The sequence below is a fragment of the Arachis stenosperma genome, chromosome 1 (genome assembly GCF_014773155.1).
Source record: "Arachis stenosperma cultivar V10309 chromosome 1, arast.V10309.gnm1.PFL2, whole genome shotgun sequence".
NCBI classification, from domain to species: Eukaryota; Viridiplantae; Streptophyta; class Magnoliopsida; order Fabales; family Fabaceae; genus Arachis; species Arachis stenosperma.
Window position 1 is genome coordinate 17,482,369 of NC_080377.1, and position 11,319 is coordinate 17,493,687.

The 11,319-nt window shown below is 39.9% G+C and overlaps 2 non-coding genes across 2 annotated transcripts; one reads left to right on the plus strand and one right to left on the minus strand.

The window, feature by feature from the left end:
* Positions 1-1,685: 1,685 nt before the first annotated feature.
* LOC130947550 (small nucleolar RNA R71) lies at positions 1,686-1,793 on the minus strand. The gene has a single exon (XR_009072712.1). It is a non-coding gene; the product is annotated as a small nucleolar RNA R71 (small nucleolar RNA).
* A 9,009-nt stretch (positions 1,794-10,802) lies between these two features.
* Positions 10,803-10,910, plus strand: LOC130955562 (small nucleolar RNA R71). The gene has a single exon (XR_009076808.1). It is a non-coding gene; the product is annotated as a small nucleolar RNA R71 (small nucleolar RNA).
* Positions 10,911-11,319: the final 409 nt, after the last annotated feature.

The window sequence follows — 11,319 nt, forward strand, 5'->3', positions numbered from 1 at the left end:
GTCTTTTGTTGTTTTTCATACGCATTTTTGCATTCATAGTGTTTAAGCATGAAAATTTTCTAAGTTTGGTGTCTTGCATGTTTTTTTCTTTTCTTAAAATTTTTCAAAAATAAGTCTTGATGTTCATCTTGATTTTCAAAGTGTTCTTGGTGTTTATCTTAACATTCATAGTGTTCTTGCATGCATTATTGGTTTTGATCCAAAATTTTCATGTTTTGGGTCATATTTGTGTTTTTCTCTCTCATCATTAAAAATTCAAAAATAAAAAATATCTTTTCCTTGTTTTACTCATAATTTTAGAAATCTTTAGGTTGACTTAGTCAAAAAATTTTAAAATAAGTTGTTTCTTGTTAGTCAAGTCAATGTTTCAATTTTAAAAATCCTATCTTTTCAAAATCTTTTTCAAAAAATCAAAACTTTTTTATTTTTCTTGTTATTTTTGAAAATTTTTTAAAATTGATTTTCAAAATCTTTTTCTTATCTTTATTTCATGATTTTCGAAAACTTTGCTAACAATTAATGTGATTGATTCAAAAATTTGAAGTTTGTTACTGTCTTGTTAAGAAAGGTTCAATCTTTAAATTCTCGAAGCATATCTTTTAGTTTCTTGTTAGTCAAGTAATCAATTTTAATTTTAAAAATAAAATCTTTTTCAAAATAAATTTCAATCATATCTTTTCAATCATATCTTTTTCAAAATCAATTTCAAAAATTTTTTCTAACTCCTTATCTTTTCAAAATTGATTTTTAAATCTTTTTCAACTAACTAATCAACTTTTTGTTTATTTTACTATTTCTTATCTTTTTCAAAACCACCTAACTATTTCTCTCTCTAATTTTTGAAAATTCCTCACCTTTTTTTTCAAATTTCTTTTAATTAACTAATTGTTTTAAATTTTAATTTTGATTTAATTTCTTCTTTTAATTTTCGAAATTCACTAACCATTTTTCAAAATAATTTTCGAAAACTCTTCCCTCTCATCTCTTTCTATTTATTTATTCATTACTAACTCTTCTCTTCATCTAAAAATTTGAACTCTCTCTTCTCCTCTGTGTTCGAATTTTTCTCATCCCTCTTCTATTCTTTTCTTCTTCTACTCACATAAAGGAATCTCTATACTGTGACATAGAGGATTTCTCTTTCTTTTCTATTTTCTTCTTTTTTATATGAGCAGGAGCAAGGACAAGGACATTCTTATTGAAGCAGATCCTGAACCTGAAAGGACTCTGAAGAGGAAGCTAAGAGAAGCTAAAGTACAACAATCCAGAGAAAACCTTATAGAGAATCTCGAAAAAGAAGTAGACATGGCCGAACTCAACAACAATGCAAGGAGGATGCTTGGTGATTATACTACACCTACTTCCAACTTTTATGGAAGAAGCATCTCAATCCCTGCCATTGGAGTAAACAATCTCAACTAGTTGCTCTAATGCAACAGAACGGCAAGTTTCATGGACTTCCATCAGAAGATCCCTATCAGTTTTTAACTGAATTCTTGTAGATCTATGATACTGTTAAGACTAATGGAGTAGATCCTGAAGTCTACAGGCTCATGCTTTTCCCTTTTGCTGTAAGAGACAGGGCTAGAATATGGTTGGACTCACAACCTAAAAATAGCCTGGACTCTTGGGATAAGCTGGTCATGGCCTTCTTGGCCAAGTTCTTTCCTCCTCAAAAGCTGAGCAAGCTTAGAGTGGATGTTTAGACCTTCAAGCAAAAAGATGGTGAATCCCTCTATAAAGCTTGGGAAAGATACAAGCAGTTGACCAAAAAGTGTCCTTCTGACATGCTTTCAGAGTGGACCATTTTAGATATATTCTATGATGGTCTATCTAAGCTTTCTAAGATGTCACTGGACCATTCTACAGGTGGATCCATTCACCTAAAGAAAATGCCTGCAGAAGCTCAAGAACTCATTGACATGGTTGCAAATAACCAATTCATGTACACCTCTGAGAGGAATCCTGTGAGTAATGAGACGCCTCAGAAAAGGGGAGTTCTTGAAATTGATGCCCTGAATGCCATATTGGCTCAGAACTAAATGTTGACTCAGCAAGTTAACATGATTTCTCAGAGTCTAAATGGATGGCAAAATGCATCCAACAGTACTAAAGAGGCATCTTCTGAAGAAGAAGCTTATGATCATGAGAACCCTGCAATGGCAGAGGTGAATTACATGGGTGAACCTTATGGAAACACCTATAATTCCCCATAGAGAAATCATCCAAATTTCTCATGGAAGGATCAACAAAAGCCCCAACAAGGCTTTAATAATGGTGGAAGAAACAGGTTCAGCAATAGCAAGCCTTTTCCATCATCTTCTCAACAACAGACAGAGAATTCTGAACATAACCCCTCTAGCTTAGCAAACATAGTCTCCGATCTATCTAAGGCCACTTTAAGTTTCATGAGTGAAACAAGGTCCTCCATTAGAAATTTGGAGGCACAAGTGGGTCAGCTGAGTAAGAAAATCACTGAAACCCCTCCTAGTACTCTCCCAAGAAATACAGAAGAGAATCCAAAAGGAGAGTGCAAGGCCATTGATATAATCAATATGGCCGAATGCACAAAGGAAGAGAAGGATGTGAATCCCAGTGAGGAAGACCTCCTGGGACGTCCTCTGAACAAAAAGGAGTCCCAAACTGAGGAACCTAAGGAATTTGAGGCTCACCTAGAGACCATAGAGATTCCATTGAACCTCCATTTACCATTCATGAGCTCTGAGAACTATTCTTCCTCTGAAGAGGATGAAGATGTAACTGAATAGCAAGTTGCTCAATATGTAGGAGCCATCATGAAGCTGAATGCCAAGTTATTTGGTAATGAGACTTGGAAAGGTGAACCTCCCTTGCTCATTAGTGAACTAGTAACATGGGTTCAGCAAACTCTACCTCAAAAGACACAAGATCCTGGTAAATTCTTAATATCATGAACCATAGGTACCATGATCTTTGAGAAGGCTCTATGTGACCTGAGATCAGGTATAAATCTTATGCCACTCTATGTAATGGAGAAACTGGGGATCTTTGAGGTACAAGTTGCAAGAATCTCATTAAAGATGGCAGACAAGTCAATAAAACAAACTTATTGATTGGTAGAGGACGTGTTAGTAAAGGTTAAAGGCCTTTACATCCCTGCTGATTTCATAATCTTAGACACTGGGAAGGATGAGAATGAATCCATCATTCTTGGAAGACACTTCCTAGCCAAAGCAGGAGCTGTGATTGATGTTGACAGAGGAGAGCTAGTCCTTCAATTGATTAGGGACTACCTTGTGTTTAAAGCTCAAGGATCTTCCTCTGCAACCATGGAAAGGAAGCATGAAAAGCTTCTCTCAATACAGCGTCAAACAAAGCCCCCACAGTCAAACTCTAAGTTTGGTATTGGGAGGCCACAACCAAACTCTAAGTTTGGTGTTGAACCCCTACATTCAAACTCTAAGTTTAATGTTGGGAGGTCCCAACAATGCTCTGAACATCTATGAAGCTCCATGAGAGATCACTATCAAGCTATTGACATTAAAGAAGTGCTTATTGGGAGGCAACCCAATTTTTATTTATCTATATTTCTATTGTTCTTTTATGTTTTATTAGGTTTATGATCATGTGGAGTCACAAAACAATTGCAAAAATTAAAAACAGAATCAAAAACAGCAGAAGAAAAAGCATACCCTGGAGGAATAGCTTACTGGCATTTAAACACCAGTAAGGAGCATCTGGCTGGTGTTCAACACCAGAACAGAGCATGAAGCTGGTGTTGAACGCCAGAAACAAGCAGCAGTATGGCGTTTAAACGCTAGGATTGCACCCTGAAGAGAGTTGGCGTTAAACGCCAGAAGCAAGCATGGAAGTGGCGTTCAACGCCAGAAACATGCTGCAGATTGGTGTTGAACGCCCAAGACAAGCATGGAAGTGGTGTTTAATGCCAGAAACATGCTGCAGTTTGGCGTTAAACACCAGGATTGCATACAGAGGGCATTTTACACGCTTTAAGGGTGCAGGGATGAGAAATCCTTGACATCTCAGGATCTGTGGACCCCACAGGATCACCTCAGGATCTGTGGACCCTACAGGATCCCCACCTACCTTCTCCCTCTCTCACACATTTTCATAACACTCTTCCCCAAACATCATTCACCAATCACCTCAATCACTCTTCCCCATCACCTCTACACCACTAACATCCATCCACTCTTCCCCATAAACCCCACTTACCTTCAAATTCAAAATCTCTTTCCCACCCAAACCCACCCTAAATGACCGAACCTTAACCTCTCTCCCTCCACTATATAAACCCCCCATCCTTCTTTATTTTCACACAACACAACCATTTCTTCTCCCTCTTGGCCGAATACACACCACTCTTCCTCTCCTCTATCTCTTCTTCTTCTTCATCTATTCTTTCTTCTTTTGCTCGAGGACGAGCAACATTGTAAGTTTGGTGTGTTAAAAGCATAGCTTTTTTGTTTTTCCATAACCATTGATGGCATCTAAGGCCAGAAAAACCTCTAGAAAGAGGAAAGGGAAGACAAAAGCTTTCACCTTTGAGTCTTGGGAGATGGAGAGATTCATCTCAAAAGCCCATCAAGACCACTTATATGAAGTTGTGGCCAAGAAGAAGGTGATCCCTGAGGTCCCTTTCATGCTCAAGAAAAATGAGTATCCGGAGATCCGACATGAGATCCAAACAAGAGGTTGGGAAGTTCTTACCAACCCTATTCAACAAGTCGGAATCTTAATAGTTCAAGAGTTCTATGCTAATGCATGGATCACTAGGAACCATGGTCAAAGTATGAACCCGAATCCAAAGAATTATCTTACAATGGTTCGGGGGAAATGATTAGATTTCAGTCCGGAGAACGTAAGGTTGGCATTCAACTTGCCTATGAAGCAAGAAGACGCACGCCCCTACACTAGAAAGGTCAACTTTGATCAAGGGTTAGACCAAGTCCTCATGGAGATATGTGTGGAAGGAGCTCAATGGAAAAGAGACTCAAAAGGCAAGCCAGTTCAATTGAGAAGACTGCACCTTAAGCCTGTGGCTAAAGGATGGTTGGAGTTCATCCAACGCTGCATCATCCCCACTAGCAACCGATCCGAAGTAACTGTGGATTGGGCCATCATGATCCATAGCATCATGATGGGAGAGGAAGTAGAAGTTCATGAAGTAATCTCTCTAGAACTCTACAAAGTAGCTGGTGCACGAAATTGTGATCACTACTTTTCACAACTCAAATAATCCCTAGTAATGGCCCCAAAGACTTGGTGCTCAATACCATGGCATAAACACAACTTCGCACAACTAACCAGCAAGTGCACTGGGTCGTCCAAGTAATAAACCTTACGCGAGTAAGGGTCGATCCCACGGAGATTGTTGGTATGAAGCAAGCTATGGTCACCTGGTAAATCTTAGTCAGGCAGACTCAAATGGTTATGGATGATATATGAATAAAACATAAAGATAAAGATAGAGATACTTATGTATTTCATTGGTGAGAGCTTCAGATAAGCGAATGGAGATGCTTTGTCCCTTCCGTCTCTCTGCTTTCCTACTGTCTTCATCCAATCCTTCTTACTCCTTTCCATGGCAAGCTGTATGCAAGGGTTTCACCGTTGTCAGTGGCTACCTCCCATCCTCTCAGTGGAAATGTTCAACGTACCCTGTCACGGTACGGCTATCCATCTGTCGGTTCTCAATCAGGCCGGAATAGAATCCAGTGATTCTTTTGCGTCTGTCACTAACGCCCCGCCCTCAGGAGTTTGAAGCTCGTCACAGTCATTCAATCATTGAATCCTACTCAGAATACCACAGACAAGGTTTAGACCTTCCGGATTCTCTTGAACGCCGCCATCAGTTCTAGCTTATACCACGAAGATTCCGGTTAAAGAATCCAAGAGATAAACATTAGAGCCTTGTTTGCTTGTAGAACAGAAGTGGTTGTCAGTCACTTGTTCATAAGTGAGAATGATGATGAGCGTCACATAATCATCACATTCATCAAGTTCTTGAGTACGAATGAATATCTTGGAATAAGAACAAGCGGAATTGAATAGAAGAACAATAGTAATTGCATTAATACTCGAGGTACAGCAGAGCTCCACACCTTAATCTATGGTGTGTAGAAACTCCACCGTTGAAAATACATAAGAACAAGAGTGATCATTGGCTTCGGTCCCAAAGAGGGAACCAGAAGAACCAAGATGAAAATACAATAGTAAAAGGTCCTACTTATAGGGAACTAGTAGCTTAAGAATTACAAAGATGAGTAAATGACATAAAAATCCACTTCCGGGCCCACTTGGTGTGTGCTTGGGCTGAGCAATGAAGCATTTTTCGTGTAGAGACTCTTCTTGGAGTTAAACGCCAGCTTTTATGCCAGTTTGGGCGTTTAAATCCCATTTTGGTGCCAGTTCCGGCGTTTAACGCTGGGAAATCTGAGGGTGACTTTGAACGCCGGTTTGGGCCATCAAATCTTGGGCAAAGTATAAACTATCATATATTGCTGGAAAGCCCAGGATGTGTAATTTCCAACGCCGTTGAGAGCGCGCCAATTGGGCTTCTGTAGCTCTAGAAAATCCACTTTGAGTGCAGGGAGGTCAGAATCCAACAGCATCTGCAGTCCTTTTCAGTCTCTGAATCAGATTTTTGCTCAGGTCCCTCAATTTCAGCCAGAAAATACCTGAAATCACAGAAAAATACACAAACTCATAGTAAAGTCCAGAAAAGTGAATTTTAACTAAAAACTAATAAAAATATACTAAAAACTAACTAAATCCTACTAGAAACATACTAAAAACAATGCCAAAAAGCGTACAAATTATCCGCTCATCACAACACCAAACTTAAATTGTTGCTTGTCCTCAAGCAACTGAAAATCAAATAAGATAAAAAGAAGAGAATATACTATAGACTCCAAATTATCAATGAAACTTAGCTCCAAATTAGATGAGCGGGACTAGTAGCTTTTTGCCTCCGAACAGTTTTGGCATCTCACTTTATCCTTTGAAATTCAGAATGATTGGCTTCTTTAGGAACTCAGAATCCAGATAGTGTTATTGATTCTCCTAGTTAAGTATGATGATTCTTGAACACAGCTACTTATTGAGTCTTGGCCGTGGCCCAAAGCACTCTGTCTTCCAGTATTACCACCGGATACATACATGCCACAGACACATAATTGGGTGAACCTTTTCAGATTGTGACTCAGCTTTGCTAAAGTCCCCAATTAGAGGTGTCCAAGGTTCTTAAGCACACTCTTTTTGCCTTGGATCACAACTTTATTTCTTTCTTTTTCTCTTTCTCCTTTTTTTTTGTTTTTTTTTTCTTTTTTTTTTTGTATTCACTGCTTTTTCTTGCTTCAAGAATCATTTTTATGATTTTTCAGATCCTCAGTAACATGTCTCCTTTTTCATCATTCTTTCAAGAGCCAACAATTTTAACATTCATGAACAACAAATTCAAAAGACATATGCACTGTTTAAGCATACATTCAGAAAACAAAAAGTATTGTCACCACATCAAACTAATTAAGCTAGTTTTAAAGATGAATTCGAAATCCTGTACTTCTTGTTCTTTTGTGATAAAAACAGTTTTCATTTAAGAAAGGTGATGGATTCATAGGACATTCATAACTTTAAGGCATAGACACTAAGACACTAATGATCATAAGACACAAACATGGACAAACATAAGCATAAATTTTCGAAAAACAAGAAAATAAAGAACAAGGAGATTAAAGAACGGGTCCACCTCAGTGATGGCGGCTTGTTCTTCCTCTTGAAGATCTTATGGAGTGCTTGAGCTCCTCAATGTCTCTTCCTTGTCTTTGTTGCTCCTCTCTCATGATTCTTTGATCTTCTCTAATTTCATGGAGGAGAATGGAATGTTCTTGGTACTCCACCCTTAATTGTCCCATGTTGGAACTCAGTTCTCCTAGGGAGGTGTTGATTTGCTCCCAGTAGTTTTGTGGAGGAAAGTGCATCCCTTGAGGCATCTCAGGGATTTCATGAGGATGAATTTCCTCATGCTTGCTCCATCCTTTTCTTAGTGATGGGCTTGAGGTCATGCCTTCTCAGTTAAACCGGCTTCCCTCTTGAGTTTCTCTTCCATTGGGTGCCCTTTTCACAAATGACTGTGAGGACTTGGTCCAACCTTTGATCAAAGTTGACCCTTTTTGAGTTTGAAAGGGACCTCAGGGATCACCTTCTTCAAGGCCACAACTTCATAGAAGTGGTCTTGATGCACCCTTGAGATGAATCTCTCCATCTCCCATGACTCGAAGGTGGAAGCTTTTGTCTTCCCTTTCCTCTTTCTAGAGGTTTCTCTGGCCTTGGATGCCATAAATGGTTATGGAAAAACAAAAAGCAATGCTTTTACCACACCAAACTTAAAAGGTTTGCTCGTCCTCGAGCAAAAGAAGAAAGAAGAGAGTAGAAGAAGAAGAAATATAGGAGATGGAGGTGGCTTTGTGGTTCGGCCAATATGGGTGGGTTTGGGAGGTAGAGTGGTTTGAATTTTGAATGGTGAGGTAGGTAGGGTTTTATGAAGGATGGATGTGAGTGGTGAAGAGTTTTTTTTTTTTTGGGGAAGAGGTATTGAGGTGATTGGTGAATGGGTGAAGAAGAAAGAGGGTGGTGGGGTTGGTGGGGATCATGTGAGGTCCACAGATCCTGAGGTGTCAAGGAAAAGTCATCCCTACAACAAATGGCATGCAAAAATGCATTTCATGCCAATTCTGGCGTTAAACGCCGGGCTGGTGCCCATTTCTGGCGTTTAACGCCAAGTGCTTGCCCATAGCTGGCGTTTAACGCCAGTCTGATGCCCCCTTTCTGGCGTTAAACGCCCAGAATGGTGCCAGACTGGGCATTAAACGCCCATCTGCTAGCCTTACTGGCGTTTAAACGCCAGTAGGTTCTTCCTCCAGGGTGTGCTATTTTTCTTCCTGTTTTTCATTCTGTTTTTACTTTTTCAATTGATTTTGTGACTTCTCATGATCATCAACCTACAGAAAACATAAAATAACAAAGGAAAATAGATAAAATATAACATTGGGTTGCCTCCCAACAAGTGCTTCTTTAATGTTAGTAGCTTGACAGAGGGCTCTCATGGAGCCTCACAGATGCTCAGAGCAATGTTGGAACCTCCCAACACTAAACTTAGAGTTTGAATGTGGGGGTTCAACACCAAACTTAGAGTATGGTTGTGGCCTCCCAACACCAAACTTAGAGTTTGACTGTGGGGGCTCTGTTTGGCTCTGTTTTGAGAGAAGCTCTTCATGCTTTCTCTCCATGGTGACAGAGGGGTATCCTTGAGCCTTAAACACAAAGGATTCTTCGTTCATTTGAATGATCAGTTCACCTCTATCAACATCAATTACAGCCTTTGCTGTGGCAAGGAAGGGTCTGCTAAGGATGATGGATTCATCCATGCACTTCCCAGTCTCTAGGACTATGAAATCAGCAGGGATGTAATGGTTTTCAATTTTCACCAGAACATCTTCTACAAGTCCATGAGCTTGTTTTCTTGAGTTGTCTGCCATCTCTAGTGAGATTCTTGCAGCTTGTACCTCAAAGATCCCTAGCTTCTCCATTACAGAGAGAGGCATGAGGTTTACACTTGACCCTAAGTCACACAGAGCCTTCTTGAAGGTCATGGTGCCTATGGTACAAGGTATTGAAAACTTCCCAGGATCTTGTCTCTTTTGAGGTAATTTCTGCCTAGACAAGTCATCCAGTTCTTTGGTGAGCAAAGGAGGTTTGTTCTCCCAAGTCTCATTTCCAAATAACTTGTCATTTAGTTTCATGATTGCTCCAAGGTATTTAGCAACTTGCTCTTCAGTGACATACTCATCCTCTTCAGAGGAAGAATACTCATCAGAGCTCATGAATGGCAGAAGTAAATCCATTGGAATCTCTATGGTCTCATTTTGAGCCTCAGATTCCCATGGTTCCTCATTAGGGAACTCATTGGAGGTCAGTGGACGCCCATTGAGGTCTTCCTCAGTGGCGTTCACTGCCTCTTCTTCCTCTCCAAATTCGGCCATGTTGATGGCCTTGCACTCTCCTTTTGGATTTTCTTCTGTATTGCTTGGAAGAGTACTAGGAGGGAGTTCAGTAACTTTCTTGCTCAGCTGTCCCACTTGTGCCTCCAAATTCTTAATGGAGGACCTTGTTTCAGTCATGAAACTTTGAGTGGTTTTGATTAGATCAGAGACCATGGTTGCTAAGTCAGAGTGGTTCTGCTTAGAATTCTCTGTCTGTTGCTGAGAAGATGATGGAAAGGGCTTGCCATTGCTAAACCTGTTTCTTCCACCATTATTGTTGTTGAAACCTTGTTGAGGTATCTGTTGATCCTTCCATGAGAAATTTGGGTGATTTCTCCATGAAGAATTATAGGTGTTTCCATAGGGTTCTCCCATGTAATTCACCTCTTCCATTGAAGGGTTCTCAGGATCATAAGCTTCTTCTTCAGATGAAGCATCCTTAGTACTGCTTGGTGCATTTTGCATTCCAGACAGACTTTGAGAAATCAAATTGACTTGCTGAGTCAATATCTTGTTCTGAGCCGATATGGCATTCAGAGTATCTATCTCAAGAACTCCTTTCTTCTGATTTGTCCCATTGTTCACAGGATTCCTTTCAGAAGTGTACATGAATTGGTTATTTGCAACCATTTCAATTAGTTCTTGAGCTTCTGTAGGCATCTTCTTCAAATGAAGAGATCCTCCAGCAGAGCTATCCAAAGACATCTTGGATAGTTCAGAGAGACCATCATAGAAAATACCTATGATGCTCCATTCAGAAAGCATGTCAGAAGGACATTTTCTGATTAATTGTTTGTATCTTTCCCAAGCTTCATAGAGGGATTCTCCATCCTTCTGTCTGAAGGTTTGGACTTCCACTCTAAGCTTACTCAATTTTTGAGGTGGAAAGAACTTTGCCAAGAAGGCATTGACTAGCTTTTCCCATGAGTCCAGGCTTTCTTTAGGTTGTGAGTCCAACCATGTCCTAGCTCTGTCTCTTACAGCAAACGGGAATAGCATTAGTCTGTAGACCTCAGGGTCAACCCCATTAGTCTTGACAGTGTCACAGATTTGCAAGAATTCAGCTAAGAACTGATGAGGATCTTCCAATGGAAGTCCATGGAATTTGCAATTCTGTTGCATTAGAGAAACTAATTGAGGCTTAAGCTCAAAGTTGTTTGCTCAATTGGCAGGGATAGAGATGCTTCTCCCATAGAAGTCGGGAGTAGGTGCAGTAAAGTCACCCAGCACCTTCCTTGCATTGTTGGCATTGTTGTTGTTTTCGGTTGCCATGTGT